This window comes from Odocoileus virginianus, chromosome 5, assembly GCF_023699985.2.
Source record: "Odocoileus virginianus isolate 20LAN1187 ecotype Illinois chromosome 5, Ovbor_1.2, whole genome shotgun sequence".
NCBI lineage: Eukaryota > Metazoa > Chordata > Mammalia > Artiodactyla > Cervidae > Odocoileus > Odocoileus virginianus.
Window position 1 is genome coordinate 10353023 of NC_069678.1, and position 23726 is coordinate 10376748.

The 23726-nt window shown below is 42.6% G+C and overlaps 1 long non-coding RNA gene across 1 annotated transcript; it reads right to left on the bottom strand.

The window, feature by feature from the left end:
• Positions 1-843: 843 nt before the first annotated feature.
• LOC110124089 (uncharacterized) lies at positions 844-19974 on the bottom strand. The gene is made up of 5 exons (XR_011487658.1): positions 19887-19974; positions 16123-16267; positions 12432-12507; positions 5296-5342; positions 844-1290 (listed from the first exon to the last, which is right to left on the bottom strand). It is a non-coding gene; the product is annotated as an uncharacterized lncRNA (long non-coding RNA).
• Positions 19975-23726: the final 3752 nt, after the last annotated feature.

Here is a 23726-nt window from a genome sequence, read left to right on the forward strand (position 1 = left end):
GGATCATGGGTGTGTGGCCACCAATCAGTCCATTGTTTAATTAGCCAATCCACGCCTCCCAGGGAGGACCTGGCACGGACCTGAAGGTGTGTTGAGCCCTGGGTGGGGGAAGGATAAAAATTCCACATAACAGTGTCGTGTTGCCTTTGGTGACCTTAGCTACCTGGGAGATACTTAATGCTCATAGCAACATCTTAAGTTTCCCAGACCCTTAGAGAGGACAAAGGCAAACACATCCATTTCATTTAGCCATTATGATGTGACAACAATCTTCCATAAACACATGGTAGCTGCCGGGTCTGCACTGAGACTTGGAAAATTGGGAGGGATGGGACCTAGGAAGGTGTAAGCAAAGGACACAGGATGGGGCAGGACTGGAGTGGGGAGAGAAGGGGACAGGCTGTCTGGACGGAGCAGTGGGTTCTGAGAGGAGCAGTGGCCCCGGAACCTGCTGCCCTGAGCCTGGTCAATTCCAGGAGACCGGGTCAACAGGGCTGTGAAAGCAACTGTGTGAAGAAGCCCACGGGCCCTTCAGTCTCTAGAATCCTACAGCCAAGGAGGGTCTCTAGGAATACCTCAACACGGACCGCTCTCACATGGAAGCACCTTCAGCACATCAGCCTTGGGGAGCTGTGGAAGCTGAGATGAGCTCCAGGAGACTGAGCCCAGACAGGGACCCCAGAACACATGTGCTGTGATTCATCCACCCCTGGGAGCATCCTTTACACAAATAAACAGTGAGGACAAACATGCGTGGAAGCCTCAAGTCCTGAAAGTGAAGAAAGAGAGAGTTCATGTCTCACCCACCACCTCACATGCCCTACAAGGATGTTGTCTCCAGTGTCAAGTGGCAGTGAGAGTTTTATGCCCACCAGGATATGGCCATCATAGTTCAACATGCAATAGAAAACATAGTCTGCAGTGCGCAGTACCCCAGATGTGCTGACCAGAGTCCAAGCTTCCATACTAGTCCGTGACAAAAGCGAGAAAGAGCAGCTCTTATGGGAAAAATAATTTTTGAAGAGCAAAGCAAGAAAAGGTGATTATAAACAGAGCACAGTGCAAGTCCAAGGACTCAATCTCTATCATATCATTAAAATATGAAAGAAACAAGTCAAAGCTCTGCACATATTTCCTTTTTCCTGATTCCATGTTCACCTTCCTCAGTCTCCAAGCAGGCAGTTTAACTCTAAAGTTCCAGGAATTCTCTCCCATCAGATCCATCTGAATGTTGTTTCCTACCTGCGTCCCCTTCTTCATCACTGCAGCAAATGCTCTCCACAATGCACTCTATAGAAACACAACCATAAGCAACAAGGGGATTAGAATGAGTGATCCACCCACTTCTGCTCCATTTGAGGTCCTGCTGGCTCTCAAACAAGACCTTGACCTTTTTCCCAAGGTCCTGAAGAGACACCCCACTGTGGATAGCAGATGGCAGTCATCTGTGCTCTGTGCAGTCACAGTCATTCAGTAAGTCACTGATATCAGTTGCAAACCTAAAGACAGAGATGCTGAAAAAGTCAATTCTCAACCTCTCACTTCTACAAGCTGATTAGAGCTCTCACCATCTTTCTAATCAACCTGAAATTACAACAGTCACATCTGGCTAGTGGCTACCATACTGCAATGCACAACAACCACTATATATATACTATATATATATATACACACACACATATATTTACATATGCATGTGTGCTTAGTCACTGAGTCATATTTGACTCTTTGCCACCCCATGAACCGTAGCATGCCAGACCCTACTGTCATGGAATTCTCTAGGCAAGAATACTGGAGTGGGTAGCCATTTCTTCCTGCCAGGGGATCTTCCTGACACAGGCTAGAACTCAGGTCTCCGGCATTGCAGTTGAATTCTTTATCATCTGAGCCACCAGGAAAGATTGATTGGACCTTAATATCAGCACCAAATATTCTACCACTTCTGATAGATTATAGCAGAACAGATTTTGGAGTACCAGGGAACTTTGGTACAAGGGAGAGTGGCTTCCCAGGTGGCTCAGGGGTGAAGAATTTGCCTGCCAATGCAGGAGATATGGGTTTGATCCCTGGATTGGGAAGATCCCCTGGAGGAGGAAATGGCAACCCATTCCAGTATTCTTGCCTGGAGAATCCCAGGGACAGAGGAGTCTGGCAGGCTGCAGTCCATGGGGTCACAAGAGTCAGACACGATTGAGTGACTAAACCACCACCACCACCCCTCACATGGTCATTCCCTCTGCATTATCTGGGCATGTCAACACAGCTGTTTATTGATAGATTAACCTCTGACCTATGAAAATATTTAGCCTGAGGGACTAAGAGCAATATGGCCCTCTACTGGTTTCCATGGTAACCAATGGTAATCAATGAGCCAATCTGCTGTTTATTCCCCCTGTAACAGGTAGACTCCCTATCACCCTAGAGTGAAGAAGGCTGCTGCTGCTTTGTTCTGCCTGTCCCCTGCTATCCACAGTGGGTGTCTCTCCAGGACCCTTTTACTTCAGACATGGAAATCATCCCATCTCTTAAACCTTTGATATCTCTGTCCTTGACTCCGGGATCTTTCTTTGGCCTCAAGTCCAGCCAAGTACAGGGCTTGCAGGCCTGTAAGTGTAGTTCAACAGCTTCTGCAGAATATCTGGATGGCCTGATTTGATGATTTATTTGTAGGTATTTCCTGGGCTCAAGCACACATCCCGGGTACTCGTGAGCCTTTGGGGACACTGAAACAGTTATGTCAACACTGAGATCTTAGAGGAATTCCCAGCAGGTGTTCCACTTGAGGGGACAGGTAATGGACATATGGCCCAGTGCACCTGTGATAAACATAATCGGAGAGCAGGTGCAAAAGGGAGGGAGGGACACTTCATCTCTTCACGAGCCCATCCTTCCCACCACTGTCTCTGAAAAATCCATGGAGGGCAAGGACAAAGTATGTTTAGAAAGGAAATGACCTCTACACTGAAAACTACAAACCATACTGAAAGAATGAAACAAGGCACAAGCAATTGGAATGCTCATAATTGTTGACATTTCTAGACTACCTAAAGCTAAGTATAACTTCACTGCAATGCCAATCAAAATATTAATATCATTTTCACAGAAATGGAAAAGACAAATCCAAACCACTCTGTATGCTAGTCTCTCCATCATGTTCAACTCTTTGCTACCCCATGGACTGTAGGCCACCAGGATCCTCTGTCCATGAAATTTTCCAGGCAAGAATACTGGAATGGGTTGCTATTCTCTTCTCCAGGGGATCTTCCTGATTCAGGTATTAAACCCAGGTCTCCCACATTGCAGGCAGATTCTTTACCATCTGAGCCGCCAGGGAGTCGGTGGCTCAGACGGTAACCAGTAAGGTTTCCAAATACGCAAAGTAATCTTGAGAACAAAGATCAAAGTTTCTCACCTCCTGATTTCAAAGCACATTACAAGATAGAGGAATCAAAGCTGTACGATACTGACATAGAAACAGATACATAATCCTAAAGACCAGAATAAAGAGCCTTCAAGTAAATTCATGGAAACATGCTCAAATGAAATTCACCAAGGTTCTAAGACAACAAAATAGGGAACCGGTAGTCTCTTCAACAGTCAGCAGGATGAAAATAATGTACAGAAAAATTACAAACCATACATCAGATAAGGAGCTCATACTCAAAATAAATAAGAAAATAACCACAACTCAAATGTAAAACAAATAAAAAATGTTTAAAGAATAAATGAGTTGAGGAATGTGCAAAGACTTAGACATTTCTGGAACAAGACATACAAATGGCTAACAGACACAGGAAAGGTTCTCAACCTCACTAATCATCAGGGTAATGCAAATCAGCACCTCATGCCTGTTAGGTTGTGTATGATAAAGACAAAAAAATTAAGAAGTTAAGGCCATGATGTGGGGCACTGGAACCTTGGGACACTGCTGGTGGGAACATAAATTTTGCAGTTATTTTGTGGAAAACTGTACAAAAGTTCCTTATAAAAGTATAAACAGAATATCATATGATTCAGCAAACACAGTTCTGGATATATATACAAAGGAAATTAAATCAGTATCACAAAGAGATATCTGCAGTCCTAAATTCACTGCATCACTTTCCACAACAGCCTAGATACACAACCAACTTCACATAGCAAATAAGTGTCCTGTGCCTAAGGTAAAGGTAGCTAACTGGGAGATACTTAATTCTCAAAACAACTGCATAAGCCTCTTAGCCCGTTATAGTGTATGAAAACAATGTTAGAATTAAAGTAACGTGTCCAAATTATCTTAGTCTGAAATGGTGCAACAAAGGTTCTATAGATCAAGAAGCCTCATACATACACAGCACCTGCCAGGGTTTACCACAACCTTGGAAGGACTGGGAGGAATGAGACCTGAGAATGTTTGAAGAAAAGTCAGAGGGTGGGCAACTGAGGTGTGGGGAGTAAGGGCAGGGCTGTCTGGATGGAGCATTGGGTTCTAAGAAGAGCAGTGACCCTGGGTCCTGCTGCTGTGAATCTCTGACCTAGGTCTGGTCAGTCCCGGGAGACCCGATCAGCAAGGCTGTGAGAGGAAGTGTGTAAAGAAAGCCCCTTCATAGTCTCTAGAATCTGCAGCCATGCTGGTCTCTAGGGGCAGCTTGACATGGACCACTCTCACGTGGAAGCACCTTCAGCACATCAGCCTTGGGGAGGTGTGGAAGCTGAGGTGAGCTCCAGGAGACTGAGCCCAAGCAGGCATCCCAGAGCACATGTGCTTTTACTCATCCAACCCTGAGAGCACCCTTTACACAAATAAACTGTAACAACAAACATGAGGGGAAGCCACAAGTCCTGAAATTGCAAAGGGAGAGAGTTCACATCTTACCCATCACCTGACTCTCACTCCAAGAACTTGGTCTCCGGTATTAAGTGATTATGAGACTTTTGTGCCCACTAGGATATGGCCATCATAGGATAATTTAAAGATGAAGCCAAAGTCTCTTGTGCATAATACCCTTCAGGTACTAGCCACAAGTCAAGCGTTCATATTTGGCAATTAAAAGATAAGCAAACAATAGTCTTGTGATAAAGGACATTTCTAAATTTCAAAGCAAGAAGAGATAATTACAGGCACAGTACAATAAAGCACATGGACGCATAGCTCTACTATATTAAAATATGAAAAGAACAAATCAAAATTCTATGCATAGTTGCTTCTTCTTTCTCAGTTTATATTCACCTTCCTTCATCTCCAAAGAAGCAGCTATAACCCAAGTGGTCCAGGAACCCTCTCCCTCTAAATCCCACCTGAGAGTTGATCCCTACCTGAGCTCTCTTTCACATCACTGCTGCAGTGCTCTCCACAATCCATTCTGTAGAAACACAACAATGAGCAACAATATAGTTATTATACAAATTGACCCACCATTTCAAGGAGGAAGGTTCCCAGACCTCCCCTGTGCTTTGTGGAGTCAGAGACTTTCAACACGACATTGATCACAGTTGTAAAATTTCTCATGAGAGAGAGATGCTGAGAGAATCACCTTTCAACCTTACACTTCTACAGGCCCAATATAGCTCTTACCTTCAAGCTTACCAACCTGAAATTCCAACACTTATGGACACACTTGAAATATGACTAGTGTGACTAGGCCATTGCAAAGGTTTTGTGTGTTTTTAAAAATACAACAAGTTAATTATTGTTTGAATCCTGTTACTTACAGATAGGCAGATCTGACTAGTGGCCACTACACTGGAAAGTTCGACTCTACGAACTGGAAAGATAAGGAAAACACAGCTAACTGCCTGTCCCTTGGTTTTTCTTTATTGCAGAATGTTTAATGGTCCGATATGATCATTCATATTTAGGCATATCTGGGGCTCCTGGACCCAGGCCAGGCTTAGGAGAGTCCTGTGGACATTCGATAGTAAGGTGGACACTCAGACCAATAGAAAATTCCCAGTCGGGGGCTCACTCATAGGCAGACATGAAGGGCATGGCCCAGGGCACCTGTATCACATGTAACCAGAGAGTAGGTACAGCAGGGAGGGAGGGACTTTCAGTCTCTTCATGAGCCCATCCTTCCTATCCCTGACTCTTGAGGACACAAGCAAGGCAGGAGAAAAGGCTCCTTAGGAAGTGAAAGATTTGTGCACTAAAAACCACAGGACACTGTTGAAAGAAAGAAGAGACACGTAATCGGAGTGACATACCACATTCATGGAATGTTTAGTGTTGTTGACCTTCCTATACTACTAAAAAGTAATGTACATATTCATTGTAACCACTCATAAAGCCCCATGCCATTTTTATAGAAATGGAAAAAAAATTCTAAAATATTAATATTTACGGAACTCAGAAGAAACCCAAAGAGAAAAAACAATCTTGAGAGCAAAGAACAACAATGACGACTCAGGCTTCCTTAATTCAAAACACAAAAGAATGCCACAGCAGTGTTCTAGCAGCAACAAAATAGGCAGAGAGACCAATGAAACATAAGAAGGGAATCTCAAATAAATTGACACATGTGTGGCCAAATGATCTTTGCCAAGGTTCTAAAATTACCAAGTGAATAAAGGATAATCCCTCTCAACAATCAACATAATTAAAAGGGAACCTATAGAATGAGAGGATGTATCTGCGAAATTTGTATCTGAATAAGGGGCCAATATCCAGAATATAGAAGCAGCTAACAATTCAACTTCAAACATCAGCAAGCAAATAATTGAGTTTAAAAAATGTGTAAAGAGCTTCAATAGACATTTCTTCATAGAAGACATTGAAGTGATCAATACATATAGGAAAAGTGCTCAGCATCACTAAGTACCAGCAAAATGGAAACCAAGTAAAAAGGAGATATCACCTTTCAGGATGTGTTTTTAAAAAAAAAGAAAGAAAGAAAGAATAACAGTTGTTGGCAAGGATGTGCACAAGTGGAACTTTTATACCATGTTGCTAGAAATGTAAAATGGCATAGCCATTATGGAAAGCAGTTTGGGGGTCCCTGAAAAAATTAAGAGAACAATCATAAGATCCAGCAATGACTCATTAGAGTTTATGTCCAAAGGATTAGAGTTTATGTCCAAAGGAAATAAAACTATAATGTCCAGGAGGTATCTACAATCTCATGTCTATAGCCACATTGTACACAACAACCAAATAGAAAAACTGCCCAGTGTCCAGAAGCAGATGAAGCAATAAAGAAAATATGGACTATAGGTACAGTGGAATGTGATTCAGTCTTTAAAATAGAAGGAAATTAAAAAGACAACCTCTTTAACAAGTGGTGCTGGGAAAACTGGTCAACCACCTGTAAAAGAATGAAACTAGAACACTTTCTAACACCATACACAAAAATAAACTCAAAATGGATTAAAGATCTAAATGTAAGACCAGAAACTATCAAACTCCTAGAGGAGAACATAGGCAAAACACTCTCCGACATAAATCACAGCAGGATCCTCTATGACCCACATCCCAGAATTTTATAAATAAAAGCAAAAATAAACAAATAGGACCTAATGAAACTTAAAAGCTTTTGCACAACAAAGGAAACTATAAGCAAGGTGAAAAGACAGCCCTCAGATTGGGAGAAAATAATAGCAAACGAAGCAACAGACAAAGGATTAATCTCAAAAATATACAAGCAACTCCTCCAGCTCAACTCCAGAAAAATAAATGACCCAATCAAAAAATGGGCCAAAGTACTAAACAGACATTTCTCCAAGGAAGACATACAGATGGCTAACAAACACATGAAAAAATGCTCAACATGACTCATTATCAGAGAAATGCAAATCAGAACCACAATGAGGTACCATTATACGCCAGTCAGGATGGCTGCTATCCAAAAGTCTACAAGCAATAAATGCTGGAGAGGGTGTGGAGAAAAGGGAACCCTCTTACACTGTTGGTGGGAATGCAAATTAGTACAGCCACTATGGAAAACAGTGTGGAGATTTCTTAAAAAGCTGGAAATAGAACTGCCATATGACCCAGCAATCCCACTTCTGGGCATACACACCAAGGAAACCAGATCTGAAAGAGACACGTGCACCCCAATGTTCATCGCAGCACTGTTTATAATAGCCAGGACATAGAAGCAACCTAGATGCCCATCAGCAGACGAATGGATGATGAAGCTGTGGTACATATACACCATGGAATATTACTCAGCCATTAAAAAGAATTCATTTGAATCAGTTCTAATGAGATGGATGAAACTGGAGCCCATTATACAGAGCGAAGTAAGCCAGAAAGATAAAGACCATTACAGTATACTAACACATATATATGGACTTTAGAAAGATGATAACCCTATATGCAAAACAGAAAAAGAGACTCAGATATATAGAACAGACTTGTGGACTCTGGGAGAAGGCGAGGGTGGGATGTTTCAAGAGAACAGCATCGAAACATGTATATTATCTAGGGTGAAACAGATCACCAGCCCAGGTTGGATGCATGAGACAAGTGCTCGGGCCTGGTGCACTGGGAAGACCCAGAGGGATCAGGTGGAGAGGGAGGTGGGAGGGGGGACCGGGATGGGGAATACATGTAAATCCATGGCTAATTCATGCCAGTGTATGACAAAAACCACTGCAATGATGTAAAGTAATTAGCCTCCAACTAATAAAAATAAATGGAAAAAGAAAAAAAAAATAAAAAATAGAAGGAAATTCTGTCATTGGCAGCAATCTGGATGAAGCTGGATGACATTAGTAAGAGTGAAATAAGCCAGTCGCAGGATGAAAAATACTGCATGATTTCCTTTAACTGAGGTATCTAAAGCAAAACTCAGAGATCAGAGAGTAGAAGGGTGGTTTCAACAGCTGGGAGGAGGTTGACATGGAGCGTGTATGTCCAACGGTTATAAAATTTTAGTTGCAACATAGAAAAGTTCTAGAGACTTGCTATACAACACAGTACATGGAGTTAGCAGGGCTGAAAAGACACATCAAAGCTTGAGGCAAAGCTGGAGTGAACTTCCTCCATCTACACCTGGAGGCTCCTCCTTTCTCAGATTGCTCTAGAACCAGGTGTGGCACGCAGGTACCACCAGGGGCTCCCTGCAGAAGGAAGGAGGCCCCCAGTACCAGGTGTCTCACTGAGGGGGAAGGGTTCATTCTGAGGCTCTAATAGCAAAGAGTTTGAATGAGGCAAGTGGCAGAGTGATGAACCATGACCAGTCAAAATGCCATAAGACCTACTAAGAGGTGAGATTTACTATCAAATGAAGCTATGACTGACCCAATAAGGGGCATTCTGAAATGCAGTTTTGTTCATTAAGGAGCCAGTAGGACTTCCTGGTGGCTCAGTGGTTTAAGAATCCGCCTGCCAATGCAGGAGATTTGGGCTTGATCCCTGATCTGGGAAGATTGCGCATGCCACAGACCAACTAAGCCCGTGCCCCACAACTACTGAGCCAGTGCTCTAGAGCCCAGGAGCAGCACTACTGAGCCCACATGCCAAAACTACTGAAGCCCAGGAGCCCTAGAACCCATGCTCTGCAAGGAAGAAGCCACCACAGTGAGAAGCCTACACACCGCAACTAGAGAGCAGACCTCACTCTCCACAAGTAGAGAAAAGCCTGTGCTGCAAAAAAGATCTCACTAATAAAAAATAAATAAAAATTAAAAATAATCCTGTAAACATTTCCCTGGGTAGTGATGGAATTTGTCTTCCAGGTTAAAGAATGTTCACTTGGTATAAAATCAATGTATACAGAGAATGTATATACTTTAATTTTTATATACATACTCATTCATGGTGCAAAGGTGATGGGCATTTTGGGGGGGAAGTTGACACCAGTAACAGTGATGTTTAAGGGTGACATAAATCAAGGAACTCACAATACAAAAAATTCATACACAAAAAATCATACTACTCATTACACATAGAGACACACCCAGTCCCATGGACACAAAACTGCATTGTTAACCATAGTGCACCGTCTTCCTGGAACTACAGTAAGGCCATATCACTTTACTTGTATTGCTTTCTGTCAACAGGGCCCCTGTGCTCATTTCCTTCAGGAATTACCAATCAGTTTCACCTCTACACTAAAGCTGGCTGAAAGCCCCAACTTTCTCATCAACAAAGCATTTCCTCCCCAAGCAAATGATTCTAGAATGCATACGCTGAAAGGGCCACCTGCAAGTACAGAAGAGAACTATGAGGATAAGATCACAGTGATGCACAGTCTTTGCTTCATTTGGTGAAAGCAGAAAACCTGATGAGAAACAATGGTGGAGTCCAGGGAATCCAGCAAGATCAGAGCACACATACTCAGGATAAAAGGCAAGACCTTTTCCCGGAGGATGGTGTTTCCAAGTCCATTTACGTTGGAAACTACATAATTCTTTTCCTAGAGGAAAAGTTGCTCCAGGAGAGAAAACTCTGTACTCTCTAGAGTGTAAGGAATGCTAACAATTTTAATGCCTTATGGCCTGGCATCATGAGTTGGTAATGAGTCATTCACTCCACACTCTCCCAATCAAGGGAATCATCCATATCTGGAACGAACACCCACAAATACATATAATTAATTCTATTAAAAAAGAAATGAACCAATATTTCTATCTCAGACCAGGAAAAAACAGGCAAACGGCTTCCAACAGCTTGCCTTGGAGATACACGGAGTCTCTTCTGTCCTGTCACAAGGGGCGTTGACTGGCAGGTCCTCCTCAGTGAAAGCTAGAGGGACACAGAGTAGCTGTTAGAACACTGGTGAGGCTGCTCAGGAATCATGCAGGGGTTATTCTCTTTGTGTGGACATGGGGTGGTGTGTAAGGATGTGGGAGGTTAATAAGCATGGACTGAACTTGTGTTCATCCATCCTCTTTGGAGGAGGAAGGAAAGTAAAGGAGAGGTGGAAGGAAATGAAAATAGAGCTTTGGTTTTCTAGCTAAAAGGAACCTAATCAAAAGGAAATACTCAATCTAAAAAAGGAAAACTCTAAAATGCATTCTCCTTTTCAGTGAGAGAGACCAAAAACTCCTCCTGCCTGTTTTGAGCTCCTGCTAAATTGCCACTGTCTCTCTCTTTTTTTTTTTTTTTTCATTTATTTATATTAGTTGGAGTCTAATTACTTTACAATATTGTAGTGGTTTTTGCCATACATTGATATGAATCAGCCATGGATTTACATGTGTTCCCCATTCCGATCCCCCCTCCCACCTCCCTCCCCATCCCATCCCTCTGGGTCATCCCAGTGCACCAGCCCTGAGCACTTGTCTCATGCATCAAACCTGGACTGGAAATCTGTTTCACACTTGATAATATGCATGTTTAAATGATATTCTCTCAGATCATCCCACCCTCGCCTTCTCCCACAGAGTCCAAAAAGTCTGTTCTCTACATCTATGTCTCTTTTTCTGTCTTGCATATAGGGTTATCGTTACCATCTTTCTAAATTCCATATATATGCGTTAGTATACTGTATTGGTGTTTTCCTTTCTGGCTTACTTCACGTTGTATAATGGGCTCCAGTTTCATCCATCTCATTAGAACTGATTCAAATGTATTCTTTCTAATGGCTGAGTAATATTCCATTGTGTATAGTTACCACAACTGCTGATGGGCATCTAGGTTGCTTCCATGTCCTGGCTATGATAAACAGTGCTGTGATGAACATTGGGGTGCACGTGTCTCTTTCAAATCTGGTTTCCTCAGTGTGTATGCCCAGAAGTGGGATTCCTGGGTCATATGGCAGTTCTATTTCCAGTTTTTTTTCCCAGATCACTCTTCCTCCAGGATCCACAGTTGCTGCTACTCTACTCATCATGTTTTCTTTGAGACTTTGTACTCAATTAAAAGCAAACTCCATTAGAGGAGTAAATTCAATCCTGGGCAAAGTATGCTACTGTATTTATAACTAATTACTTGTCTTAAAGAAAATCAAATATACAAGATTGATAATATTGAATTTCTACCATTTAAATATAGCCACTATCAATAAAACCATACTTCCCTATCAATATGTATTTTCTATACAGTGTATGCGTGTCCACTTGGTCGGTGCCTGTCCATAATCATAGGGGTCATAAGTTGATTATACAAAGCACAGAGTGAACACTGGCAGTCTCTAAATCAGCTAGGTAAGAGAGTATCAGCAAGAGTCATGGTCACTAGGCTAACAATCAAGTTTACTTTGAGTTCTCGGTTGCCACTATCCCTTGTGTGTGTGCTGCAGGAAATATCTCCTGAGGAAATATGCAGACAGGAAGATTCACAATCACACTATGTGGATTTAACACATGTCCACCTCCAAACACCGTCATTCACTGATCCCAACCATCTAACTGATGCAATTGCATCTGGAGACACTAGAACGTGGCTAGCACATTTTCCTGGGAGATCAATCTCTTGCTTTCCTAGGAGATCAATCCCCAGCCCTCACTGCCTGTAGGGACCCAGGATCAGGGTGCCTCTCCAACCAGAGCCAGCAAGAGAGCCCCACCTTCATCAACTGGATTTTTCCTCAGCAGAGGGATGAACCTTTAGTATTGATGATATTCATAGGCTGTTCAGTGCACCTGTGATTAGAAAGAAGAAAAGAGAGTGAAGGTGTCAGTCTCTTGTGTTCCGTGCACTAAGTCTTCTAGTATCTGATTTTTGTCCTCAGATAACTAAAACTCTTTAAGTTAAAAGCCCCAAAAGAAAACAGAGTGGATCCCTATTGAAAAGGCTGAACTATTTCATGTAAGATTTGTTTCAATTTGACCAACAACTACAAAAATCATTTTTCAAAGAGGCAAAGTTTCTCCTGAGGAAAGTGCCTACTGTTATACAGTAATAACTGATGCTGTCTTTTTTAATGTCCTTTTGAATCAGGTCTGTGTTGATAATAGATTTATCCTCAATATTCCCCCAACCAAGGAAATTGTAGTATCACTGAAGTGTACACTGTCCGATATCTATAAAAGTATTCAACTGAATAAAAAGCAAAGAAGTGAAGCAACATTCTTATCCCAGAAGAAGACAGATGAGCTTATCTCCGGGTTACCCACACTGTGTTTCTCAACCAGGACTGGGGGAATCAGCCCCTCCACCAGTTCTTCATGGCGGCTAGAGGGACACACAGTAGCTGTCAGAACACTGGTGAGGCTGCTCAGGAATTGTTCATGGTTTTTTCACTTTTGGGGACATGGGGTGGAGTGTACGCATGTGGGAGGTTAGTGACTATGACTGAGCTGCCGCTAAATCACACTCTTTGCTGGATGAAGGAGAGTAAAGGAGAGGAACAGGAAAGAAATGAAACAGAGTTTCTGCACTTTAATGAATGGGAACCTAACAGATCAGAAAAAAGAAATGCTAAAACACATGCTGATTCAACACAATGATTCAAGATGGCAGAGTAGAAGCACGTTTACTCATCTTCTCCTGAGAAAATTCCAAAATTGCAACTCACTGCTAAACAACTATCAATAGGAGAATGTTGGCCCCCACCTAGAATAGATACCCCACATCCAAGGGCAAAGGAGAAGTCCCAGTGAGATGGGAGGGGGTGCAATATCACGTTTAGAATCAAACCCCATACCCGCCAGAGTAGCTCAGAGTGCTCAAACTAAACCTTGTGTGCACCAGGACCCAGGGACCCCACAAGAGACTGAGCCAGAGCTGCCTTTAAGGGTTTGAGTGCCTCCTGCAGAGGCATGGATCAGCAAAGGCCTTCCATGGAGACAGGGTCTCTGGCTGCTGCAGACCCGGGAGGCACGGTGTGTGGCAAAAAGTCTTCTTGCAGGAGGTCACCATTAGCCCCACCATAGAGCTGCCAAGAAGACGACCCACAAACTGGAGAACAGTTATACCAAAAGGTTTTCACACTGCTGCAAAAGTTCTAAGGTACTGAGACCCCCCCCTAGGGAATTTAACTTTGAAGGCCAGTGGGATTTGACTACAGAACTTCCACAGGAGTGGAGAAACAGATTCTTGGAGGGCACAAATAAAATCTTGTGCCCACCAGGACCCAGGAGAAAGGAGCAATGACCCCCAAGAGACTGAGCCAGACTTGCCTGTGAGTGTCCAGGAGTCTCCAAGCAGGGGTGTGGTTCAGCAGTAGCTTGCCATGGGCAGGGTCAGGGGTACTGAATAAAACAACCCTGGGAGCTGGAGCTTGCTAGCATAAGTCCTTTGGAAGGAGGTCTTCATTACTGTCATTATCCCTACCATAGTTTGGCCTCAGGCCAAACTACAGGGAGGGAACACAACCCCACCCATCAACAGAAAATTAAAGATTTACTGAGCATGGCCCAACCTGTCAAAGCAAGACCCAGATGCCCCCATAGCCAGTCCCTCCCATCAGAAAGCTTCCTTGTGCCTCTTTTCCTTACCCATAAAAGTGCAGACAGAATGAAAACCACAATCATAGAAAACTAACCAAATTGATCATATAGATCACATCCTTGTCTCACTCAATGAAACTATAAGCCATGCCAAGCATGGCCAGCCAAGACAGATGGGTCTTGGCAGAGAATTCTGACAAAACGTGGTCTGCTGGAGAAGGGAATGGCAAACCACTTCAGTGTTCTTGCCTTGAGAACCCTAAGAACAGTATGAAAAGGCAAAAAGGTATATGCTACTGGAGAAGAGTGGAGAAATAGCTCCAGAAAGAATGAAGAAAGAAAGAAAAATGAAGTCACTCAGTCATGTCCGACTCTTTGCGACCCCATGGAGCCTGCCAGGCTCCTCTGTCCATGGGATTTTCCAGGCAAGAGTACTGAAATGGGTTGTCATTTCCTTCTCCAGGGGATCTTCCCAACCCAGGGGTCGAACCAGGGTCTCTTGCATTGTAGGCAGACACTTTACCGTCTGAGCCATGAGAGCAGAGACAGAAGAAAGAATGAAGAGGCTTATCCTAAAGCAAAAACAACACCCAGTTGTGGATGTGACTGGTGATGAAAGTAAAGTCTGGTGCTGTAAAGAACAAAACTGCATAGGAACCTGGAATGTTAGGTCCATGAATCAAGGTAAATTGGAAGTGGTCAAACAGGAGATGGCAAGAGTAAGCATCGACATTTTAGGAATCAGTGAACCAAAATGGACCTGAATGAGCAAATTTAATTCAGAGGATCACTATATCTACAACTGTGGTCAAGAATCTCTTTGAAGAAATGGAGTAGCCCTCATAATCAACCAAAGAATCCAAAATGCACTACTTGGGTGCAGTCTCAAAATTAATAGAATGATCTCTGTTCATTTCCAAGGGAAACCATTCAATATCACAGTAATCCTGTGGACAGGTAAGTCTGGCATGCTGCAGTCCATGGGGCCCCAAAGAGTTGGACATGACTGAGTGACTGAACTGAACTGAACTGAAAAATGCATGCTAGCTTTCCATGACAGAGACCCATGACTGTCCTGCCTGTTTTGAGCTTTCACTAAATCACCCCTGTCCTCTGGACATCTTCCCAGATCACTGCCTCTCCAGGATCCACAGCGGAAGCTCTTGTACTTACTAAGTTTTCTATGAGACTTTGTTCTTGATTAAAAGCAAGCTCTGTTAGAGGACTGAATTCAATCCTACCTTTTCAAAATAGCTATTATCAATCATGATATTTTTCCTCAGGCTTCATTTTCCAAACAATGTGTGCATGTCCACTGAGTTGGTGGCTGTCCACATTCACATAATTCATACATTTAGTGGGACAGTCCATTACAGAGAGGAGCCATGGGAGTGGACACTGACTATCTCTGTCCCAGCCGTGCAGGAGATTTGCAACAAGAGTCATAGTCACTAGGCTATCTACCAAGCGCCACTGTGAGATCTATTTGACACCTTCCCTTGAGAGTGTGCTGCAGGCTTGAGCCAACCTAAGGCTTATGGTGGTGTCACCCAGTACAATGAAATATCTCCCTGATGGGAATCTGCTTTTGTCCTTGGTTAAGCAATGACACTAGCACGAACAGATATGAGCTACATTGTCTACATGAGGCCACACAACTCTCAGAATGTGTGATCTGGCCAGGAGGATGCGAGTCCAGAGGTCCCTTTCACTCTAATAGCTGTGCCAAAGTTGGCTGTTAATCCACCTAGAGGTGCCCTGGATCCTGTGACCACTGAGGCTACCTTATAATTATGGGCAGGATCTGGACCTCTGGAGCTACTAATACCTGTAGGCATGGACATAAATATAAATGCAGGGACTCACTTGTTCCATGACCGAGGTTCTCATGGCTGAGTGATAAGGTCAGGAGTCCAATGCAGCCACGTTGGGACCACCCTTGGGTTCTCAGTTTGGCTTTTTCACTTAGAAGGTCAGGAGCTTGGGCCATTTATCACAGCACCATTTCCATCTGAAGAAAATGAATAGAACCAAAACTTCTCAGTGTTGAAGGCTTGTTAAAAGACCTACACCTATGAAGCTACTGAATTACGATTTAAAATACTGTACTGATACCTGAATATGGTAATGATGCACCAATGGAGTAATGCTATCATTATGTGATTGAGTTTTTCTACAATTTAAAATTAATTACCATTACTCTATCAATATTTCAAATTATTCACAGTCTAATTGCTTCCTCTTGATAAAAAAGTGTAGTTTATACAATAAGAGTTTAGTATAGGCCAGATATTCTTATTGTTATTTATATGTTCTATGATAATCTAACTTAATTATCATAACAACTCTGTGAGGTAGATATTATCTTCAAAGCTACTGAAAAAAATGAAAGTCACTCAGGCCTGTCCAACTCTTTGTGACCCCATTGACTGAATCTTCTGTTCATGGAATTCTCCAAAAAAGAATACTGGAGTGGGTTGCCATTCCCTTCTCCAGGGGATCTTCTGGACCCAGGTATCGAGCCAAGGTCCCTTGCATTTCAGGTAGATTCTTTCATATCTGAGCTCGTTACCAGGGAAGTGCATAAGATTACTGGAAGCACTTGTTAAGTAGCTAACCTATGTCACCCAAGGAGTAAAAGATAGAGTTGGAATTTGAACTTAAGAAACTTGGTTCTAGGATTAAAGTTTTCAGGTACTACACTATAGCTGCACTACTAAATAAATCAATACAAAAATAAGGTCTAAAGTAAAGTAAGAATGAATGAAAAATTCATTTCTTTAAAAGGAGATACCACTACACAATTATCAGAGGGGCTAAACTCCAATAAACAGAAAACCCCAAATATTGGGAAGATGCAGAGCAACAGCAACTCAATTTATTAACTGCTGTTGGAATGGAAAATGGTACAAGCACTTTGTGGGCTTCTTATGAAGCTAAATATAGGCTACCTCCCATTATACAGCAGTCACACTCCTAGTAAATTATCCAAATGCACTGAAAACATGAAAGCCTCCACACAGATGTTCAGAGCAACTTTATTCATAATTGCCAAAAATTGGAAGTAATCAAGTTGTCCTTCAATAAGTGAATAAACTTTGATGCATTCATACAATAGATTATTATTTGGCAAGTAAAAGAAATGGGTTACTGAGCCTTGAAAGAAATGGAGAAGGTTTAAAAAGCTATTACTAAGCGAAATTAGTCATTCTCAAAATCCTGAATAAAAAGGGATGTTTTCACTTATATTACATTCTGGAAAAGGCAAAGCTCTACAGGTGCTGAAAAGATCAGGGATTCCCAGAAGTTTGGTGGAAGGGGAGGAGAAAGAGGGATGAATAAGTGGAGCCCAGGGGTCTTTAGGGTCCTAAAACTATCTATACAATATTATTTGTCAAAACGCATAGAACTACACCACACAAAGCGTGAACCCTAACATAAATTGTGGTGCTTACTTAATAATCATGTGATAACACTGGTTCATCAGTTGTAAAAGTTGTAATAAAAAATAAAGAAATGTCATTAATAAAAATAGTTTTGTGGTATTAGAAATAATCTCTAATATCATATATTACTGTTGTGCACAGAAATTCAATAAAAGATACAGTATTTATTACAAGGGATTGGTTCTCACACTTGTTGTCACTGATTAAGCAAGAGGAAGCTGGCAAGGCATATAGTCAGAAAGAAACAATCATCACTGGAAACTATATGAACTGAAACTTGGAATCACTGGACATAGAAAGGGTCTATCCTCTTTTAACAGGGTTTCCCAGGTGGCCCAATGGTAAAGAACCTGCCTGCCAATGTGGGAGACATGGGTTCAATCCCTGGGTCAGAAAGATCCCCTGAAAAAGGAGAGAGCAATCCACTCCAGTATTCTTGCTGGGAAATATCATGAGCAGAGGAGCCTGGTGGGCTACCATCCACAGGTTCACAAAGAGTGGGACATGACTGAGCACCCACACACCCTCTTTTAAAGGCCTTTTGATTAATTAAGTCAGGCCCAGCCAGGATAATGTACCTTTTAATAAGATTGAATGCTTAGGACTGATTAATTAAATCAGTTTAATTACGGCTGCAAAATCCCTACACAGCAGTGCATAGATGAGTGTATAACTGAGTCATTGGGAGGTATGTGCATGTACTACAAACTAGTTATTTCACAGCCTCCTTGAAGTTTCACGGGAGTGTAGCTCCTGTAGCCTACCCGATGTAGAAACACTAGAAAGGGAATTCTGCAGTGTTTCAGTCCAGAAGCAAAGCTGTGTGGGAAACCGTGATGGTGGATACAGCAGTCATCGTAGTCTGGGGGGAAGCACTGTGGACAAGGAAAGCACATTCATTTTCTGAGTAAGTGTATTTTTCAGTAAAAGCAAGATGTTGCCCAATTCTTTAAAGAAAGAGATTTATTGTAGTCAACCTGCCACCAGGTAGCTGGCTGATCACCTCAGAGAATTCAGGGTCAGTCTCCATTGATGGGATATGGACATTCAACAGTGTCTATAGCCAGGGCAGCCTCGAGGGTGGAATTCAGCATTGCTAAGCTCATGCTGATCCCATCCTTGTCACCAGGGCTGCTTTGTTCATGAGTCACTGAGCAAAGACAGAGGTGGCTGAGCAGGATGCTGACAGACATTCATGGTAGAGGCCTTCTTAGTCACTTGATTATTAAAAGCCCTCTCTCTCTCTTTAACTAATTCACGTGGGACACAAATATCTCCTATCCTGTTTCCAAAGATCTCTATCCACATACCACCTGTAAGACTCTTTTACCATGAATCTTAGAACTGTGCCCCTGATCATTCCACCCAACCACTGGCTACATTTCATAAATTGATATAGAGCTGGTCCTTTGGCACCTCTACTTCAAGGTAAAAGCAAACGAGCAGTTTCTCTGACTGAAGCTCTGCCTTTTACTGAAAAACAAGTCGGTGTGCCTGACCCACCGTAGGCTAAACAAGAACAAAAGGTCAGAGTGAGGAGCCCAGAAAGGTGTACTGAGGGCTCTGCAGAGAGGAGTGTTTCATGCCTCAAGAACCCCAAACTTCCTGAAAGCTCTCAGTGAAGCCCTTTCCTGGAAGGTGAGGCAGGGGCGTGGTGAGTTGTTTATAAACATCTTGGTGTCAGAGCCCTTGTTGTGGAGGTCAGGTCATGGTCAGTTAACTGTGTTCCTATAAATACCTAATGAGTGTTATTCTCTGTTCTGACTAAAAAGGGCAGGCCCTGAGGCACAACTTTCCCCCTCCAAAGTCCAGTCCTGGCTGAGTTAGAGCTCAGCTGGCGGCGCCCTCAGGGCCGGTCCTCAGGCCCTGCTCCACCATCAAGGCTGAGGGAGCCGGGCACCCAAGCCAACCGGCCCGCAGGCTCCTCAGGCAGCCCATGCGGGGGGACGGGGCAGGTCCTGCAGATGGCGTCCCAGCCAGACAGCTGCCATGAGGAGGCAGGGGCGGGGAGAGGGTCACCGCTGCCTCAAGGCCGGGGCCCGGCCAGTGGGGTCCCACACTGAGGGCTCCGGAGAACAGCAGGACACAGCCTCCCTCCTGGCCCCTGGGCCCCCAGATCACCCGCTGGCCCGAGGCTGGATGAACTGGAGGGCCCTGCGGAGAAGGCCGGGGTCCAACTCTTACCTCACTGTCTGCCTGATGATCACTGCTCCACTGACCTTGGCTGAGTGTCCCCACTAACGGTCACTCACTGACAGTTGCTTGCTTGGGGGAGGGGCCTATTGCAAATGGCTGAGTGGGACTGGTTGCCTGGTAACAGGGTGCAATAGCTCCCAGCCACAGCCAAGTGAAGGGCTGCACTTGGTGCGCTCTGTTACCTGCCTACGGGGAGAGTCTCCATTCACCCCTGTCCTTTAGAGGTACCCCCAGACAGAAACTAGATGGCCACAGCTGTCAGCTTTGGGTGGTCTCTTTATACCATGCAGTACCATCTTGATAGGGCTCAAGAATGTGATGTATGAGTGGAAGCCATGGGTATTTGAGCTACTTCCTCACACAGCCTACTTTTTCCCTCAGCACCTGCTCAAGCCCCATCTCCTCCAAACCACTTCCACTTGATAATGGAGCACTGTCATACATGCCTCTCATGGATGGCTCAAGATGCATGGTAACTCGGTGGCCCACAATTAAGCTTTAGTCTTTCCCAAGACCCAGAAACAAGCCAAAAGCTGTGTTCAAAAAGACACTAGCTTTCCACAGATGATGTCTGGGCTTTGTTCCAAAACCGTAAGGGTGGGAGATGTGATTCACCTATAGGGACCTGCCAATGGCACTGAACAATCTATCTGCCAATAATTCTTCAAGCACTATAAGATCTGCAGGCTCATGTGGCTTAAGTGGCAGAGTGGTTTCAGCTGGTGCCCCTGGGCTTCCAGTCTGCTGCAGTCTTCCTGTCTGACTGCTGCCTGTGGACATTAAGCTTCAGCTCGGTGTTGAATATTCTCTGACTCTTAATGAATATTGCTTGTATACATGAGTAGAAATAGGATATTTAAACTATTTTTGCATCATCTTCTTATTATTACGTATTTTTCTATTCCTGTCCTCAAGAAACTTCTTCTTTTACACCCATAGTTTACCAGCATTTAATATGAATGCTGGGCTTTCCTGGTGAGTCAGTAGTAAAGAATCACTTACCAATTCAGGAGATGCAGTTTGATCCCTGAGTTGCAAAGATCCCCTGGAGGAGAAAAATGGCAACCCACTCCAGTATTATCGCCTGGAAAATCCCATGGACAGAGGAGCCTCATAGCTACAGACCACAGGGTAGCAAAGGAGTTGCATGTGACAGCAACTAAACAACAATATTAATATCTGGTTTACAGCAGGCGCTTTAAATAAATGTACTGAATTCATCTGAATTTAGTACTTGTTTCTGGTAAAAGTGATTATCCACATACATATGCAACTTCCACGATCCACATGTGCACACACGTGTACACATGTATACACATCAGTATACACAAGAGTTTTGAAGAAAGAAATCATTAAGTAATAACCTCTTCATTCATTACCTCCTAATGAAGACGTATCTAATACATTTTTGGGGCCATGTCCTTGATTAAATATTTTAAAACTCACTTCATCTCACCAATTTTGGGTCTACTTATTTATACACGTGCTTTAAAAAAGTCCTGTTTTGTCAGATTCAGTGGATCATACATGGATTTCAGTTCCTCATTGAACTAAGGTCATTGCAAAACCACAAGGTTAGACATTAGCAATTTTTCATGAACTTATTTTCAGTGATTAGTATAATTAGTCTGAGTAATTATGGGATTGATACATTCACAGATTGGTCTAATTAGCCTTTGAACAGGCTGATGGTTCAACTTAAGAGATAATAAATTATCTGGCTGATCTCCACACACCTTCTATACTTGATTTGATTAATACCCAAGCTTTTGGTAAAGTAACTGAGCAAAGGGCTAGAACTTAGAGGATCAATTTTCAAAAATCACATTGTTTTCATGGGTATATATCACTCCTGAGTACTTGATTCCTTTTTGTGTGTGTGTGTGTGTATAAATATATGTATGTATATATATATATGTATATGTATGTATATAAGTTATATATATATAGTGGTGCTTATGACAATCAATATTTTCCACTTCTTTGCAAATAGACTAGGTATTAAAAGGCTTCTATGAGACTGTCTCAATGATATGAGTGAGTAATTTTAGGAAATCTAGAAATACTGGTAAAAATGCATGAAATTAAACTATAACTTTAGTTCTCTGTCATCTGGAGATTTCCTAGAGAATTAGGAACAAATTTCCTTTGTTCTTGACAGATAATGTTGACTTCCTCCAGATATTCATTTTTACTTAATTCTATGTATGTTCTGCAGCAAGCTCAGTTGCTCACCCATGTCCATCTCTTTGTGACCCCATGGACTGTAGTCCAGAAGGCTCCTCTGTCTATGGTATTTCCCAGGCAAAAGTACTAGAGTGGATTTCTGTCGGGAGCCTCCAGGATGCGCCCAGTCCGTGACAAAGTCACGGGACGAGAAAGGAACCTGCAAGGCAGCTCTTCCCCTCGGGGTTGTCCCGACGGCCCAGTATGTCCCCTTCCTCTTTCTGTCTTACTCTTGTTGGATTTTCTATTAATTCTTGGAAATTTAACATATAGTGATCAGGCTTCCTTGGAAAAGTCCAAGCCTGTTTAGAAATGCTCATGATTGCTCCGGCCCAGGACACGACCATAAACATTAAGTCAAAAAGGAAAAGGTCACAGGCACAGTTTGGCTGCTTGCTTAGAAGATTATAATGTTCTAGATTAAAAAAGAGTAGAGACATTTAGATTCAGAAGTAGATGTACTGTTTCAGTTTACTTGCTCCTTGGTTGACAGGGTTTTCATTGTTGCTATTTCAGTGCTGCTATTTGTCCACTGTTTCCATTCCCTTAATAAACATACAATGTTATGGATATTTTTGTAGAATTAGAAAATGTGTAACATAGGATTTCAACAGAAGACTTGTATTTACTAGCCTCACTGCCATTACCTCAATATTAATAGAGGTGTTTTGCTGCTTCATAGTTAATTATTGTAGATTGAGGTTTTATGATCTCAGGTAAAGAAAAATATCAAGGTTTTCTCATGGTACTATTTTCAGAAATGTCAAACGTGTTTCATAACCCTTCCCATGTATTGTTTTATTATCCTAAGAACTCATACTATATCTGGAACCTATGGAACATTGTTTTTGTCAGAGTGAAAATGTTAGGCCATTGAGGCAAGAAGACTAATGTACGGGGCATTCAAGGAAAAAAACCCTGTAATCGGGAATGTTCCAGATGAATGCATAGGGAAAAAGCATGGGGAAGAAAAAATACTGACGGAAGCACAAATCTAACATCTGCTATAACATGGGGTGATGGTAAGGGGGAGGCAAGAAAAACAATTCTATATAATCTGAGCTGTTAAAACATAAAGTAGACGAATTCTTGCATTGCAACCAGAGTCCATGCACTTCTTTTCTCCAACACCACTCATCCCTTGGGTGTTCCTGGACCCGCCGGGTCTGGACTCCAGCAGGTTTCCATTTCTTCCTCCAAGGAAAGCTTCCCAACCCAGGGATGGAACCTGCATCTCCTGCGGCTCCTGCATTGGCAGCCAGACTCTTTGCCACTGAGCCACCTGGGAAGCCCAATTCTCTGTATAGGGACCATGATAAATAAAGGTTGCTTTTAAAGTTAATTGCAGGTCTTTGCATGAAATAAAAAAATAATATGATCATATTAATACATGAGTAATTTCTGGTATTGCTTCTATTCCACAGAGTAAATCTACCTAAGCTGTATTTATGTTTAATTAGTTTTTTAAATACATTTAAATATTTAAATAAACATAGCTACAGCTATATTATATATGCAAGTCTCGTTGACATTAAGGTCTTTTATTATGACAAATCTTTATTATTATGATAAATCTACTGATGCATACATTCAGGCAGTAAA